We start from the raw sequence: 14,717 nt of genomic DNA, 5'->3' as shown, positions 1-14,717 counted from the left end.
ATAAAAAAGTGTAACATTATAAGAAGGCCTGGCACATATCACAGAGGCTCTGTTTCCCTTAGGCCTCTGACAGAACTCTCTTAATAGTTCTTGTCTATTGATATGGTGTGCGTGGTTATGTGGATAAGGGTTAGAACCAACACACGCGTGTCAAAAAAGGGGGCGCACGTCATCAATCGCGCGTCTTCCTAACACGGCGTGTCATACCTTTTGAGCCGTTTCAACCCAAAACCACTTATCACGACCTTTCGTCAAAATAAAACGGTTCAATTCAAAATTCTCACTATAAATACCCCTTTCCCCCAAAATCAAAAACCTTTACCACTCTCATATTCTCCTGCAAACCTGAACTTGCGAACCTTCAAGCAAAACCTGCAAAAATGTCTTCCTCATCTGCCTCAGCTCAATCCGTCAACGTCTCTAGTGACAACAAAGTCACACAGGCCCAAGCTCTAACGTCTCTCGCCCTATCCTTTGTCCAAAACCGGTACGAGAAGGTCGTGCTCGTGATAAAGACAAACAACTACTACTTCGTCCCTTCAACTACAGGTTTCACTGAATTTACTTTCCCTTTACTTGAAATTCTTCGCAACCATCGTCTTTTCTATGCCCTATCAGCCACCAAACCTACCCCTGAGTCCTACATAACCCAATTTCTCCTAAGTTCTTATATAACAACTCTTGACAACTCTGGACTGACCATTGTGGGATACGCCTCTCACCCTACCAATAAATCATTGGTACCTTTGGAATTGAATGTGGACATACTACGAACTGCTCTGCACTTATCTAAATTGGAAGATCTAAAATTGGATGTTTTTGCTGCTACCCCGACAGATGAGGAATTGATTAAATTCCTTGAATTCCACTCCTATGCGACCCCAATCGTCAAACGGACTCAGTTCAAGCGCAAAGGACTACCCCCTGTCTGGAACACCCTGTTCTCTATAATAAACTGCTGCTTGACAGGGAAGGTGGGAAGCCACGACCAGACCTCGCACACCATGATGTCAATCATCTACGGGATCTACTTCAACCTGCCTCTTGATTATGCACAACTAATATTCGAGGACATGGTTGGTTTGATAAAGAAGAAATGCGCAACTCAAAGGGGAGAAAAGTCCAAGGTCAAAGCGCAGAAGAAGGCCAAGGAAGACATGAACCAACCAAACCTCATTCTACAACKGTTCCTTGGTCTCGTCTTYGGAGATCTGATAGCAGCAAAGCTACCCTCTGTGGAGCCCAACGCAAGGCTGTAYCCGTTCAAMVAATTCCACCCAACTGAGCATGAGCAAGGGTACAGAAGCCCCAGACCCTTATCCAAAGCCATGCTTAGGTACCTTAGTAAAGGAGATAGGAAGTCCTATAGACGTGGATTCAGGAGGCCAGAGCCGGTCCCTGAAACCCCACCACGAATAAGAATCCCCCTAGGTGAGAAAATTGAAAAAATGAGGGTTGAGGGACGTATGGAGGAGCCTGCAGAGGCTGGTAAGATGAGTGAGGCTGGTCCTAGAATCCCAAGTCCCCCACCTAAGAAGATCAAGAAGACACAGAAGGGTGCCGACTCTTCTGTGAAGAAGAAGGAGAAAAAGAGACCTGCAGAAGAAGAGGGCCCAAGTAGTCCTCTGCCAAAGCCTAAAAAGAAGAAAACCAAGAAGGCCCAACCGATAGAGCCTGTTATCACAGAGGCTACGGCACAAGAGAGCCCCACAGAGGCTACCACTCCCAAGCGTAGAAGGTTGCGCAAGGTCGTACAACAGGAGTCTCCAACGGCGCAGATCCATGATGTCATTTTCAACTTCCAACAGGAGTTCAAAGCGCCAATTGACGTGACAGTGTTGGGGACAGAAGTCGTCATAGACGAAGAAGAAGAAGAAGTGGAGTTAGGAGAAGGAGAAAAAGATACCTCAGGTACACATCCTAGCCCTCCTCCCTGTGCTACCCACACTTCTAGGGGCCCTGTTCTAGAGGGATCCCCTATTGAACAAGGCACGCACACGCCAAACCCAACCCAAGCTAACCTCGTAGAGGACATTCTTCAGTCCTCTGTCGATCGCACAGCCGGGCAACCACCTTCTACTCCTACATCCTCTCAAAAAGATGAAGGTTTTACTACAAGAGTCCCATCGCCCAAGGACTCACCACATCCTAGAGAGGCATCTGTTGCCTATCCACACATGAGTCACCAACTAGAATGTGCTTCAGAGGCACATGTGAGAGTTACCGCGACAGAGGGTCTAGAATGCCCAATGTCTACACTTGATCCTTCTCCCATGTTAGGCTCTGAACCTACAAGACACGATATCAACAGAACACCGGTAGGCTCTCCTCACAGAGAAGACCGAGGATCTGGTGGAAGTCCCTGAGCAGACTACAAAAAACTAGTCGCTGAGGGCGCCTCACGCTTCTAGGCTACTAGGTCACCATGTGTTGGTGATCTAGGTACCCAGGATGCCTACGTGACGAAACGGGAGCTTCAAACCTTCGCCACAACGATATTCCAAAAGATGGACGAGTTGAAAAGCTTGTTCATCTCACGCTCGATGACAGAAGACCTCGCCCCAATCATAGAGGCTCTGAAGGAGTTGAGCTCAACAACGGCATAACTCAAGACAACACTCTCAACCCTTCAGAGCTCTGTGCTACAGAAGGATGATCTCACAAAGGCGTTCAATGCTCTAAGCCTTAATCCTTCTTCAATCCAGACGTTGAAGACAGAACTATCAGAGTTGGCCGCTCAGTATGCCGCTAATTTCGTCTCCGCGGGCTATACAGACTACTCCAAATTCAAAGACAAAATCAAGTAAATGTTCGCTTCTACAATCACTTACGGCGTGGATACCAAGTCATCCAGTGCCAATATCAACCATCTAGCCACTCACAGAGAGCTGGATGTGATGGTTGAAGCTCTGGGAGACATCGTGCGCAAACATACAGACCAACTGCTTAAAGAGGCCCGAGCCTCCAACACGGCGATCAGAGACTACACTACCCACCTCGTGAAAGAGGGAGACCTCCTCATAAGTGAAATCTACAGAAGCGTCTCCAAGTTAAAGTGTTCGACAGAGATAGACATAAGCCACGCCTCTGTACTCGCAGAAGAGGTCATTAAGAAAATGAAGAAGGCGACCGCCAAGATTTTGAAGAGATTTGAGAAGGCTCCCCTGGAAACATGCAAGGCAGAAGCAATCAAACACCATGACGATCAAGGAGATGATGACCATGATCGTCATGAGGGGGAGAAGAAGGCTGAGAAGAAAGATGAGCCAAAGAAGGCTTCTGCCAAAGGTGTCAAGATAGTGGACTCTACAGCTGCCTTGTTCTCAAAAGGCAATGAAAAGGCACCAGATCCTGAAGGCAAAGGCAAAAGCAAAGCTATGGAGGAATCGCCACAGAAGGGATCGTCAAGCTCAGAGTCGTTGGTACAGATAAACGAAGAAGATTATGACGACCCAGAGCTCCTTCAAGCTTTAAAGGCTTCCTTGGCAGAAGCTCAAGCTAGAAAGGGCAGAGGCCCCATCCACAGAGCAGGAGAAGGCTCTTCATCAAAATTCCCACAAGTCCAAAGAGAAAYGTCCAYGGGTACGWTCGACGCTCTGCAAGGAACCGTYAATCCTATCCTTGCAGAGGGGTCAACCCAGAGGCCAATTCTTGAAGAAGAGGAAGCCAAAGTGCCAGAGTCCGCCACAGTAGGAAGGGTCTCTGAGATATTCGAATCAATGAGCAAGATTCCCATGCAACAAGTACGCACAGAACCTGTTAATACTGTGGAAGAGATTTTGATGTGGAGATACTCTGCAGTAGGCACAGAGCTCCCCTATGATCCAGAGTTCACAAGTATTCCTTCTGCCGATGCCAAGTTCCAGTTCTCTAAGCTAACCAGGCTACGTGAGCAAGTCTTCTCAGAGCACGTGATTGTGTCTCTTGAAACAATTTCTCCAAGGACCCTGCTAAAGAGGAAGGTGCTCTATGCTCAATAAGTTGTGAAGAGGAATGATGGCAACCTGTACATGTTCACAGATGCTGACCTCCACAACCTCTGTGTATTTGATTTGATCTTCTTGCACAAAATTCTCAATAAATACATGGAGAGGAGGTCAAGCTATGCTCTATCGCTTAAAAGTCTTATCGAGGTCATGCGTGCACAAGTCAAGTACTACATCCAGAAGGATTTCGAGATAGCAATGAGGTTAGCCCAGTCAGATCTTAAGAGCACCCCTCCAAACAACAGGCCAAGATGGATACTTAGGTGTCATCCAAACTCCATTGTTCACAACCCTATTTTTGGGTTTGTGTTCTTGGATAAGGATAACATCCTAAGGTTCTTCATTCTGACAGAAGCAAACAAATACTCCACAGAGACCCTTGAATGGGTATTCAACAAAGCAGTGGCAGAGGTGAAGAAAGGACATCTTAGGAAGGGTGAAGTGTCTAGCATTTTGGAGGCTATCAAAGTAGAAGTCAACTTCAGAGAATGGATCTTCAATGTCTACAGAACCATCAAGTCTGACATGCTATATGCCGTAGACGACTATCCAGACTCTGTAGTTGGATAAACTTCTGTAATAGTTTTGGCCTATGAAACACAATTTTGTAATTCTTTCTTTATGTAATTCTTTTTCAGAGGATGAACTTTATCTTCTTTTGTAATTTCTTTCAATTAAGTCATTTCTTTCATTAAATTGTCAATTTTTACTTTTTCATACTTAGGGGGAGATTGTTAGCTCTCATATTTCATTTAATGTAAAAGTATGAAAAAGTACTACTGCAAGTGTTGACAGAAGAGGTCTACCACAGAAGACCACAGAGGACCAACAACATAAGTTGTTCAATCGTACAAGTCAAAAGTGACATAACCTCTTTTGTCTATCACAGAGGTTCTGGAAACTTGTCCTCTGTGAACAAAAGCGTACAAGTCAAGAATGACAGAACCTCTGTTGTCTTTCACATAGGTTCTAGAAACCGATCCTCTGGCATCAAGAGCTTACAAGTCACATCCAGCAGAGCCTCTGGGATGGCTCACAGAGGATCTGCAGTATTATCTTCTGTGAAGAACCTCTTCTCACCGCTTTACTTAGGTTTGTTAGTTGCACGTACTTATCACGTGACTATGTTTGTAATCTACTTTATTTGAACGGCTTAGATCATTTCACTTGTCTAGGTCATGTCAGAAAAGCCGTTAGGAACTAGTATATATAGCAGCTTAGGATTTGTAATTGGTGTGCTTCTCATATTGTAATCGTCTTATTTTCAATCAATTGAAAATCATTTGAAGCTATTCTCTCTAGTTCTTCATCTTCATTCTATTGTGTGTTCTTAATCTATTACTCTATTTTGTTCATATAATTGTTTCTGCTGCACTGTAATCATTCTAAGAGTTCATCTAGAGTAAGTGAATAAATACCAAGCTGAATCTACAGGTCCTAACATTAGTTCTTTCCGGGTAAGAACTATTTAGATGTGTGTTCTTTTACTGATGAACGTAAGTTAGGGTTCAAGAGTAAGTATCAGTGAAGAGTACCTCTTCATGAAGATAAAACACATCTATTTATACCCTTTGCATTAAATGCACATTTAATGCAACATGGTAGGGATAGAACACGTGTCAAGCCTTTAGAGAAAGGCTTGTCCTTTTCTACAGTGAATAATACAAAAGCCTATTCATGAGCAGACATTCTTTCATAAAGTTGGTGGGTAGTAGAGTCAACTAATCGGCTTCGTACCATACTATACTTTAGAAAGGGTATGGGTTTATTCTTTGTGTGTATAAAGACAAGACAAAAACAATTATGCTTAACAAGCTTCTTTTGATCGCTGAATGCTGGAATAACCTGAAGGTCTCTTCAATATTCGCTGAGGTTTGGGCAATCTTCACACATGTGTAGACCAGGTTGTAATCACTGAATACCGCTTCAAATCACGTACTCGTCAGTCTCTAATATTTAGTTTCAGTTTTTGACTTTCGCTGCAGGTTCTTTGGTGTGAGTTTTGTCTTCTTGAAGTATCGCTGTCGCTGATGGATTTACATTACAAGTTCTTTAGCGATCGTTGAACATACTCAGTGATGATTGTTGGAACTGAAAGACAGAGTCATAAATACTTCGTATTAGATAAAAGGGATTTTCATCAAATCACTGACAGAGAGGATCAACAATCTCCCCTATTTGATGATAACAAGACAATATAAAAAAAGTTGTCTTATCAAATAATAGTAAGGAAAAGTTACACATAAAGTATATGTCCATTTTAACTATTTTGGGATCTTTTTCAGTGAGTCATTCTTTACTTTGAAAATTTTCTTAAGTTTTAGTCTAAGAAAAATTACAAGAAAGTAAACTAAAACTGAAAGCTTATTCGTTGACTTATAGATTGTCAGTGAATGTAAGAGTAACACTGGAACTCATAGAATTGTGTCCCTATTACTCTTTTCAGGGATATTTTTTAGTGATGCACAAAATCACTTATATTAAATTCAAAGGAGATATTACAAGAGTTTCAGTTTTTGTCTAAACTTATAGAATATAAGAATAATCACTGAAAGTAGATATAGTAAATAGTTTACAGTACATGGACAATATTACAAAGGAAATAAACTTGTCTAAGTTGTTAAGATTTATGTAACCAGGTACATCTTCTCCAAGCTTCTTTCGACATTGAAATTCCCTTCGTATCTTTCGGTCCATAACTCTTCCTTTTAAGTTATCATCTAGCCAAAACATGACATATACGAGGTGCCCCATAGGGCATAGATGTAACTCTGACATTCTCTGAAATCTTACTTCACCGTTATATTCAAGGAATATAACTCCTGACTCAGGTTTGAAGTGCACAGTGTTGGGTACCTATGGACCCTTCGCTAGCAATGTAAGATTCAACATTGAGATGTCTGTACTATCATCATCCATGAGGACTTTATCTAAGGAGAACTTTGTTTCATGTTCGTTCCTCAGGGATGGTCCGTCATTAAGACTTGAAGGTCTTTTCTTCCTTCCTCCTTTCTTCAGCATTGGCCTTTAAGGGACTGCGACATACCTGAACACCTTCTTGATCAGATCGCTGATGATGTCTTCGATAATCAGCTTCTGTCTGGATTTGGAGCTTGGAATAGCTTGTCTGATTTTCATCCATTCGAGGTAGTCATACTCGCATAGATAGGAGGGGTACTCGGTCACGGCATCGAGATTGTCCCTGGTGATGAGCATTGAGAGCAACGTTCTACTGTCTTTTGATCGTCCGTTGATGCTTACACTCTTAATTGGGTAAGGACTTACTCTTTTGTTCATGCTTTCTTCGCTCCAGCGCTTGTCCCGCTTAGCCAGCTTCAGGCTTTTCTCGTGCTCAACTTCTACAAGAGAGAGGAGCTTAGCTTGGGCTTGGACAACGTTCACCTATTTTTTGGACTTTCTTTTGGGAAGAACTTTCTCAGCTAGAAACTTGGCCAACTTTAGGCTGTCTTCAGTCTGCTTCTTTTGAAGTTCTAGCTCTTCCTCAGCTCTTAATGCCTCGAGTGTCAGTTTCGGTTAGGAAGTCGAACTCACCACCACTAGAGGTACAAAGAGGAATTTTTACTTTAGTCTGGTCGAGTGACTCCTTAAGCAGAGTCATCTGCTAGTCTGTGAGAGTGCTGGAGATAGGGTTCTTAGGGACCCATTCCAGCCAACCACAGGTAGTAGATGGAATTTCGAGTTGATATAAAGAAGTAATGACTACCTAAGAGGTAGAGTCTTCATACAAGGGTTTAGAAGTTTTGAAGAGTACCTTTAAATTTCCTTCTTTAACGACGCCTTTGCCTTTCGACGAAGTGCCCTGGTTCTTTTCAGGCATAGACTCTTCTTCCCTTTGTTCCCCCTGGGATGCAGAATCCCTGAGAGCAACTCCTTTAGTGGCAGTTGTTGGACGCTAAAACTGAATGGTGAAGTCATCTTCATCATAGACTTCATCCATTTTGATAAGGACAATCTCGACAGCTGGAAGAATAAGCTTGACGTCCATCGCCATGTTTACTCCTCTTTTTCTTGATCCATGGCTTGAGCCTGAGATGGATATGAAAGTGAAGAAGAGTGAGCAAATACAAGCTCGATGTTAGAAGAAGTAAAGGGGTAGGAAAATGGAATACCTGAGGGGTCATCAGTGATATCTGAAGGATTATCGCTGGTTGGCTCGAATGGGCGCTCGAGAGAATGAGCACCAGTATACTGAGGAGCCTCAGGAGGTGCTACCTCAGGTCCAGTGCTGAATGTCTCATCATTAGGGAGGACTGGCACTGATGATTCATTGACATGTCTAGTAACCAAGGAAGGAGGGGAGGAGAAAATGGCTGAGAGAACTTGTGGGTGTTCAGCGGTGGCGGTGCTGATATTCACACACTTAGTGATTTGGGTCACTGAGGTGGTTGGGGTAGGTGCTACTGATACGACAGTGACGTCAAGGATCACTGAAGAGCTTGGGAAGCTAGCTGAAAGTGGCTCGGGGTTAAGGCTAGTTTCAATAGCTGAGACCTATAGATATGTCACAGCCAGTGATGTGGTTATCACCTTTTTGGCTTTCTTGGCTCTTTGAGGAGAACCAAGAGTTGGTTTTGGAGGACGTTTGGAAGAAGGGGTTTTGGTGGCTGAGATAGATGCAGGGGGGTTTGCCTTTTTTTTTCACCACCTGAGGTGAAGAAGGAGGGAAGAAGTGCACCAGTGAGGAGAGTGCAACATCTCCTTCCCTAAGCTTGTGATCCAGAATCCTGGAACCGATCCTGCACACCGGGATGTTACCTTCCTTGTAGTATTTTTCGCCAAAGATTTTGGCAAAAATTATGGAGAAGAACCTGGTGTAGGGAACCACCTTTTCTCGCTGGCGCTTGTTCAGCTTCAGTGCCAAGTCATCGAAAATGACAGCAGCGTAGTCATCGTGAGTGCGAGACGAGAGGCCTGATCCTGTCTGCCAGTCTTTCCACCCATAGATTCGATAAAGTGGGAGAACAGATAATGCCAGACAGTTGACATCTTGTTTTTCTCAATCTGGGACACGGACTTGATGGGTTCGCTGGTGTCCTTCTTCAGTGGCCATTGATAGCCAATGGCATTGAGACAAGCAATGATCTCGGCAGTGAAGGGTTTGCTGTCGAAGGGACTATTGGGAAATCGTAGAGTGTGCCTTAAGGTGGCCACACCAAAGCTGACGGTCATGCGATTGAAGGTGAAGGAGATTTTCTCCACCTGTCGACTGTGCTTATCTTCTTCTTGCACCACTTCAGCAGTAAACAAGAATTGCTGAAGGGTCTTCCTAAGCATGACTGGTTCATGGTTGAGAGCAAAGGCAAGTGGAGACATCTTGAGGAATACAGCAGCGTCCTCGTAAATAGTTTTGTTTGATGGAATGTCCAACAAGGCAACATGTTTGTTAGCCTTGAAGAGATGTCTTCAATCGAGAAGTTGACATTCTTGGCAGCCATTTTTCTGTTTTTGGTAAGAAAATAAGAGAGAAAACAGTTGTTAGTAGTTCAAGATTTGTTTATCGTTTGAAGTTTTAGAACAATAAAACTTCTTTTGAAAAATCCACAATGAGATATTAGGGGTTTTCAAGTAGATTACAGTTTTTGAAACACGATTATAACCAAGAATGAGAATGTGCTATTAATCTTTATGTTTGTGTTTTAAGAGAACAAAGTTCTTAAAATAGCAAACATAGATGTTTCATAGAAAGAAGAAGAAACAGTTATAAGTTTAAACAAAAAATAAGTATTGACCTTAAAGTAGTAGAGAAGAAGGTCGCAGGTTTCGAGTTCTTAGTTGTTCTTGAGTTCTTGCTTGCAAATTCTTTTGGGCAGAGTTTCGTCAAAGATTTTTGTAAGCGTAAAGAAAATATGAGGGAAGAGATCCCATATTTATAGGTAGAAGGAGAGAGAAGCAAAGTAGAAGAGCGAAAAAATACGACGATTGAGGAAAGACCATGATGAGAAATATGGCACGTTCTCAACCATGATTAGATGGAGGATAAAGTAGGTCGCGTGTGTCAGACCATGTTGCGCGTCTCAAAGCATTTCGTATTGTAAACAGAGAATGTCGTCATTAAGACGGTTCATTAACTATTCTAAAAACGAAATGGTTTTTAAGAAATTTGAAGAGTCACATTCAGTGATAGGAAGATCACTGAATAAACCTTTTAAAACATTTTAATCACTAAAAAAGAAAAGCTTCAGTGATGGTTTTGTTTTAAGAAGTGAAAATAACTTTAAAAAAAATTGTTTCATAAAGACTTCAGTGTCAGTGATAAGAGAATCATTGAAACCGACTTTTAAAAACATTTTAATCACTGAAGATGGAATGGTTCAGTGATCATTTTGATTTTAAGAAAATATAAGTATAAACGAGATATACTTACATAAAAATGTTCAGCGAATGAAAGAGTCACTGAAACAAACTTTTAAAAAGTTTTGATCACTGAAGAAAGAAAGCTTCAGTGATAGTTTTAAGTTTTAAAAAAAAATAATAAGTAAACATACCTTAGAGAGAGTAGATACATTTACTTAAAAGTTCAGTGATAGATATAGAGCACTGAATGATTTCACTTACTGATTGATGTTATAGTTGAAAAAAATTATTCTTCAGTGTATAGCATCCCCAGTTCGCTGATCAAGATGTTAAATCTTCTCATCAAGAGGCTTGGTGAAAAGGTCAGCGAGCTGATAATCAGTTGGAACAAAGTGAAGTTCAATGTCACCATTCATAATATGATCTCTATATGTTTGGTCTTGGAGTGAAGTACAGGGTTGTTTGTGAATGCAATAGCACTAGTGGTATCACAATAGATATTAATCTTTGAGAACTGAATATTGTAGTCTTTCAGCTAGTTTTTCATCCAAAGAACTTGGGCACAACAACTTCCATCGGCTACAAATTCAGCTTTAGCGGTTGATGTGGACACCGAGTTTTGCTTCATACTTGTCCAGCTCACCAACTTTCCACCAAGACGCTAACGGTACTAGAGACCTATTAGGTAAAAACTTGAACCCTAACGGTACTAGAGACCCAAATTTGGAGTTCCCTTCAGGTATCTAAAGATGGATTTTACAGCGACCAAATGGGATTCCTTAGGTTCAGATTGATATCGTGCACATAAGTAAGCAGAATACATGATATCTGGTAGACTAGCTGTTAAATACAGCAGGGAGCCGATCATTCCTCTATAAACAATTACGTTTACATGCTTTCCATTTGGATCCTTGTTGAGAGAGAGTGGAGGAGCCATTAGAGTCTTCATAGATGAGCTATTTAATAGATCAAACTTCTTCAACATATCGCGAACATACTTATTTTGACTCGTTTGATCTGGAGATCTAAAAAGAAGGTTAGTTCTCCCATCATGCCCATCTGGTATTTTGTCTTCATGCGATCAGCGAATCAAAAATATAAAGAAGGATTAGTGGAACCAAAAATAATATCATCGACATAAATTTGGACTAGAATGATATGACCTTTAACTTTCCTTAGAAATAAGGTCTGGTCAATCTTTCCACGAACAAATTTCTTAGAGATGAGAAACGAGGAGAGGGTATCATACCATGCACGGGGAGCTTGTTTCAACCCATAAAGAGCTTTATCCAAATGATAGACATGGTTTGGATACTTAAGAAAGCTCTCTTTACATCCATTTGGTAGACTTTAAAGTCTCTATGGGCAGCAAAGGCTAGAAAGAGTCGAATTGCTTCGATTCCAGCCACTGGTGCAAAGGTCTCGTCATAGCGATTCCTTCTTCTTGTCGATAACCCTGAGCAACAAGTCAAGCCTTACTACGGTTACCACACCTTCTTCATCTAACTTGGTTCGATAGACCTATTTGGTGCCTATCACTATTTTGTCAGATGGACATGGGACAAAGTATCAGACTTTGTTCCTATCAAACTCAATGAGCTCCTCTTGCATGGCAATGACCCAACTAGGGTTTGAGATAGCATCACTGATCTTCTTGGGTTCAACTAAGGAAAGAAAGTTGAAAGAGACAGATATTACCTAGACCACGACGAGTCTTAATACCTGCACCTGGATCACCAAGAATATGATGAATTGGATGGTCTTTAGTCCATCGTTGAGCTGGTAGAGGATTATCATCTGAGTAGAGAAGTTCAGGAACAGAGGATGAGGCTACAGTTGTAGTGTCTTTAGTGATTTGAACAATTGCTAAAGGAGCCTCAGATTCAGCGACTGAAATAGGTTCAGATGCTGAATACATTTCATTCACTGATTGATCAGTGTTTAAAGTAGAACGAGGAACACAGCTAATGGGCACAACTGGAATGACTAGCTAATGGGCACACGTTGGTGTGACTAGCTGCAACTGGAATGACTAATGGTTCATCTTCAGCTTCTGGGGCTTCGGTGTTGAGAGGAACGCTGAAGGAAGCTTCAGATTATCCATAATGAGAGAACATCCAGTTTTCTAATTCATCTTCATCATTTAAGATGGGTTTTGAATTAGTTGACTAAGATTCATCAAGATTGACATAAATAGTTTCTTCTATCGTCTGTCGGCGTTTGTTGAATACTCTGAAGGCTTTGGATACTGAAGAATATCCAAGAAAGATTCCTTCATCAGTTGTGGGATCAAATTTTCCTAATTGATCATGGTTATTGAGAATATAACACGTGCAATCAAAAATGTCAGAAAGCTAATAGAAGGCTTTCTTCTATGGAAAAGTTCATAAGCTGTCTTTTTGAACCTCTTAACAATCAGCAACCGATATTGAGTGAAACAAGCAGTGTTGACAGCTTCGGCCCAGAAATGAGTAGGGAGATGGGACTCGCTGAGCATTGATCGAGCAGTCTCAATGATTGTTCGATTTCTCCTTTTAGCGACCCCATTTTGCTGAGGAGTTCTCACTGAAGAAAAGTTGTGAGAAATTCCCTTGTCCACAAAGAAGTTATCCATAGTACTGTTTTTTAATTCAGTATCATGGTCACTTCTAATAGGTCGTACTTTATGTTGTTAAGCAGTTCTATTTTTTGATAAACGATATGATGTCCTTAGGTACTTCACTTTTGGATCTGAGAAAGAAGACCCATATGTACCTGAACTGCTCATAAAAAATGACAAGTGTATACTTTTTTCTAGCAATAGATTGCACATTGACAGGACCAAAGAGATCCATGTGCAATAGCTGAAAAGGCGTTGTCACTGAAGAGATTTGTTTTGATTTAAAGCTAGCTCTTGTTTGTTTTCCTTTCTCACATGATGAGCAAAGAGATTCCTTTGCAGAGGAGTGGTTAGGAAGACCAGTGACAAAATCATTTCTAGACAACTCACTGAGTGTCTTGAAGTTAAGGTGAGAAAGCCGTTTGTGCCACAACCAGTTGATATCTGATGAGGCTTTTGAGAAGAAACAACTATTCACAGTGATAGAAGAATCCATATTGATGATATAGACATTCTCTAGACGATAACGGGTCAAGGCAACCTTATCATCTTTGTCATAGACATAGCATGAATTCTTGGAGAATTTCACCATGTAGTCTTTGTCACACAACTGACTGATGCTGAGTAGGTTGTGCTTCAGTCCTTCAACGTATGCAACACGTCTGAATGTGGTTGCACCATTGGTTAATATACCAAAACCTCTGGTATTTACTTTTCTACTACCTCCAAAGGTTACGGAAGGTCCTCTTTTTTCCTTGTAGTTGATGAGCAAGGATTTGTCTCCGGTTATGTGCCTTGAGCATCCACTATCTAGATACCATATGCCTTTGACTTCCTGCACAAGGGAACAATTTAAAAATGCTTTTGGTACCCATCTAATTGGGTCCATCAATGTTAGAGGCTTCATCTACTAAGGCTGAAGAACCAGCGTCAGCAAATGGCTTCACTAAAGCTGGAGAGGTTTTAGTGGAAAAGGGAACATCCTTTGACGCTAGTGAAATAGAGTCAGTGGGTGTCTTCAGTAAGCCTGATGAAGAGGCTTTAGTGGAGGGAACTACAACATTTGATACTAAAGGATTAATATTAGTAGTTGTCTTCACTGAGCCTGAAGAAGAGGCTCAAGTGGTTTTCTTCATCTTGGTTGCTTTAGCAGCCTTAGTGGTTGATTTCACTTTGGTTGATTTCTTAGCCTTAGCTCTTTCTTGCCCTTAACTGGTGGACCAGCCTTGGCGGTAGAGGGACACTTACTGGAAATGTGTGTAGTTTCACCACATTGCTTACACTTCCTATAGATGAAGGTAGCTTTAGGGCCAGGAAGTACCAGATTTGAAGAAGCTCCAAGGATTCCCTTCTCATTAGTTCTAGGAGGAACTTTTAAGGATTTGGAGTCCTTAGGTGAAGCATTCACCTTGAGCTAAGACATAGATTTTGAGAAGGTTCAGATTTCTTTGTCCCTAAAGAAGAAGAAGATTTACAAACTGAAAGAATAGATTTAGATCTACTTGACTTGTTGGTCTTCTTTGGAAAAGGTGCTTTGACAATGGATTTACCCTTGTCTTTGCAACATGAACTCGAGGGAGTTCCATCAAGATGACTCTCAGTGAAAGAAGACTGAGAGGAAGAAGTGTCAGGAATGAAAGAGACAAAGGTGAAAAACTTGAGCATGGACCTGTCAGTGACACTGTCTTCCTGATCATAGGAAAATCCTAGACCAGTCTTTATCTTGGTAGGGATCTGAGCGTTAATGATCTTGGAGGCCTTGATAGAGGCTTTGCACCATTCTTTTATGGTAGCATTATCAGCCTTGAGTTCAACAA

This window comes from Cynara cardunculus, assembly GCF_001531365.2.
Source record: "Cynara cardunculus var. scolymus isolate 2C chromosome LG 3, CcrdV1, whole genome shotgun sequence".
In the NCBI taxonomy this organism is placed as follows: Eukaryota; Viridiplantae; Streptophyta; class Magnoliopsida; order Asterales; family Asteraceae; genus Cynara; species Cynara cardunculus.
The sequence above is the reverse complement of the archived record's forward strand: the minus strand, read 5'-3'. Positions refer to the sequence as shown.